This window comes from Adiantum capillus-veneris, chromosome 1 (assembly GCF_014529385.1).
Source record: "Adiantum capillus-veneris isolate H3 chromosome 1, ASM1452938v2, whole genome shotgun sequence".
Lineage (NCBI taxonomy): Eukaryota > Viridiplantae > Streptophyta > Polypodiopsida > Polypodiales > Pteridaceae > Adiantum > Adiantum capillus-veneris.
In genome coordinates, this window is record NC_140931.1 from 82678983 (window position 1) to 82682549 (window position 3567).

The 3567-nt window shown below is 35.5% G+C and overlaps 1 pseudogene; it reads left to right on the top strand.

Moving 5' to 3' along the window:
- Positions 1 to 1128: 1128 nt before the first annotated feature.
- LOC147465068 (uncharacterized) lies at positions 1129 to 2657 on the top strand (annotated as a pseudogene).
- Positions 2658 to 3567: the final 910 nt, after the last annotated feature.

Genomic DNA, 3567 nt, shown 5'->3' on the forward strand with positions numbered 1-3567 from the left:
GAATTTGTCATTCTTACACCAAAGGTTGATACTCCCAGAATATTTCACTCTATCTTCCATGAAAAAGGGCTCTTGGAACTCTCATCTCTCACAAGAGCCAGGGAGCTATGGCATAAGATTTTGGCAGATTATGAACCGGCTTACTGCCACAACATGATTAGAGCGAAAGGGATTGGTATAACCAAGAAGAAACGCACAAAGAGATTCCTTTCAGATGAGGAGAAAAGGTACTTTCAGCAACTGTGGGCAATGACAGTTAGCGAAGGTGAAAATACTCTTGTCACAACCTACCAAAAGATACTTTACCAGGGTGAGACTTTTAAAGTTGGTGACCATGTGACTGTAAAGCAAGACAATGGTGATACTGATGCTCTTCCTGTAGGGCATTGGAAGGCCAAAATAAAAACATTCTTCTCTATCGAGCACAATGGTCAATATTATTTGTATTTTGGGCCAGAGTATTATAGACAATGCATATCCTCACAGAATGGGGTTGACAAACTAATAGTTCATCATGCAACTGGAATGAGCATTGTACAACAACAAACTATGTCATACACTTGGGATTGTGTAAGACCAATCTCATCTTTGATGCATAAGTTCATACCTCTTCCGTTGACAGGTAATAGGCTAGTAGCATATGAGGTGAAGGATTTGATTCAAAGAAAGCGGCTTACAACTCTCGGAGAGATCAGACATACACCCCCTTGGTTAGAGGTTGGTGATATTGTTCTAGCAACCAAAAGTGATGGTGAAGATGATCTTGTACATGCAGTTGTTAGAGAGATTGACCAGCAGGGCAAAAAATGCAAATTAGCGTGGCTAGTATGTGATAGTGCTGATCATTGTACATGGAGGATACAAAGTCAGCAGTACGAAGAGAGAGATTGGAACTCATGCAAAGTAGTGATACATGACTTTATTGTAGTTAGTAGAAGGTGCATGTCTTCAAGAAGTGGTGCACAATTAAATTTGCCAGTAGTTTGGAGATACACAAGTGCTTAGCCTTTGATGTATCTAACATTTAAATACTTTAATTGATTGGAAAAAAAAAATTTGTTCTCGTTTTTAAGTTTTGTTCACACTTTATATGATTTAAGGCTTAACTTGTGACATTGTAGCTATTACATGGCTTCTCCATCTGAAAAAATGTCTCTCAAAGGGACAATAGCAATGCTAGAGAAAAGGGTAAAAGAGCTAGAATCAAGTGGTGGAGAGTCCTCTAAGGCTGGTCATAAGAATAGTATGGCAGCTAGAAGATTGTCTCAAAGGCATAGCAAGGCTATACAAGTTGCAAAGGAAGACACAGTTGAAAAACCAGTTCCGACATACGAGCAACTCTTTCGCTTCCCACTCAAGACAAGTGATAGAGATCCAACACTCTTGTATGGAAAGGAGTTCCTTGCAAAGTATTACCCTGACAGTGTACATGCAGTTCATTGCTCCAATCTGAGAACTGTTAGAGGTTGGATGAAAGAATTTGATTCCAAGCTTTGTGACCTACAACACAATCTAGAGGGGAAGGACGAACTTGTGAGCTTCATTCAAGAGCACCATGATGAAATTGAGGAGATGAGGTTCCGTGGTGCAGAGTACCTTTGGAAAGTGGAGGACATCTACACATTTTTCTTGTGTCACAGGCAAGCAAAGCGAAAGAATGAAAAGAAAAAATCGACGCTGGTCAATACCACAAATTTAATATCTGTAAGCCACACTATCATTAGTTTTTCATAGTTTTTAGCTATCATAGTAAGATTGATTATGTGAAGTTGTGCATTGTAGGGAACCGACTTAGTGAATGCAAAGGCGGAAGACAAAGAAAAACAACTTGTGGGAGTTTCTACATCTTTTAATTTTTTTGTTTTTTTTAGTTAAAGTTACTTAGAAATGTTATACAATTGCAGATTGAGGAAAATCATTTACAACCTATCAATGAGGATGTGTATCATCCTCATATTGACTTTGAGAAAGACCAGAACTATTCAAAGGATATTTTCACTAGCGTGCAAGTTGAAGCCCTTCTAGATGTATGTTTACACAACTTATACTATCTCGAATTATTTTTTACACTTTCTTGAATCTAGTTATTTAGTATTAGGATGTAGAAGGAGAGGAAGAGGCTTTTTCTTCAAATGGTTCTTTCTTGGCTCTTATTGGAGATGTCGCAAAGGTATGTCTATGTGATTGTCCTTTACAATAATTAAACTAGATATATAATTAATATGTTTTATTTTGAGAACATGCAAAGGTTGAACTCATTAAAGAACAAATGGATTTTGAGAGCTCTCATGAGGAAAATCAAGTGGATGTGAGCTCTAGAAAGAGCAAGCGTGCACCTAAGGTTTACTCACGTCTTTTATCTTATATATATTTCATATCCTTGTATGCTTTGAGCTTTAACTTAAGTTTTTTGATGCAGTGGAATCAAAAGATGATGGATATGATGCAGACTAAAAAGGCAAAAAAAGATTGCACCAAGAAAAAGGTAGTTGTTATCAATTGCCCAAATGTTCATAGTCTAGAGCTCTAACTGAACTTTTATGCTTTCAATTTTCTATGCATGCAGAGTGTACTGAAGAACGTTCTTGATGAGAGTGTTACTCTTCAAAACACAAAAGCCTTCAATGAACTCTCAAATGGGCTGCTTGAATATGTAAGGAGATTGACTTTAGTTGTACTCATCTTTTGGCATCGATTAAGCTTTTTCAATTAAGTAGTGACTTTTTACAATTGAACTTTTATTTAGGATATGAACTTTGATAAAGACGACCAAGAGACGATTTTAATCAAGTTTTTAGAGGTTCCAACAGTTGATGCATTGTATCTTACACTAAAGGCTAGTTTCAATCTAGCAAAGCGTAGTACGGATTTCACAGGAGATCGTCAAGAGCAAAGTATGGATGGTATGCGCTCATCATTTGTGGTGTACCTTTTGGCCACAAACAAAGTTAGAATTTCCAAATGTGACTCTTCTCCACTAAGTGTGGATGATGTAATTGTGGTTGAGTGATTTATGCTGATTTGTTTATTTTAATGTAATCTTGAGACCCAAAGAAAGGGTGAACATTCTAGCGTCAACTATTTTCAATTATTAAATTTATGACTTAGATTGAATTCTTCAAAAAGCTATTGTGAGTTACTCTTATACATCGTTCTTTTCTTATGAGCTAGTCTCTGTTCCAAATACCCATGCATAATGAGTTTGATGCAAAGATTTAATTTCTTTGATGCAAGATCTATGATACATTTGTGAGATTTGTTACTATAATATTATTATTTTAATTATAAAGTCAATAAATTTGTTTATAATAAAAAAGTTAAATTTATGTTATTCACTTATGTGACTCTTTTTGTCTAGCTATTGTATTAGATTGTGTATATAAAACTAACGTGAGTATTACTATATAGATTTTCTTCCGTTCCAATTACTATGTAGTTTTTCTTGTGCATATGTTGATCAAAAAGCTATATAGTTTTCTTTTTGTGCGTGTTGGTCAAAAAGCTACATAGTTTATTATGTGGGTCATTTTTACTGCATATATATATAATAAAAGGTTCCGTTTTTAC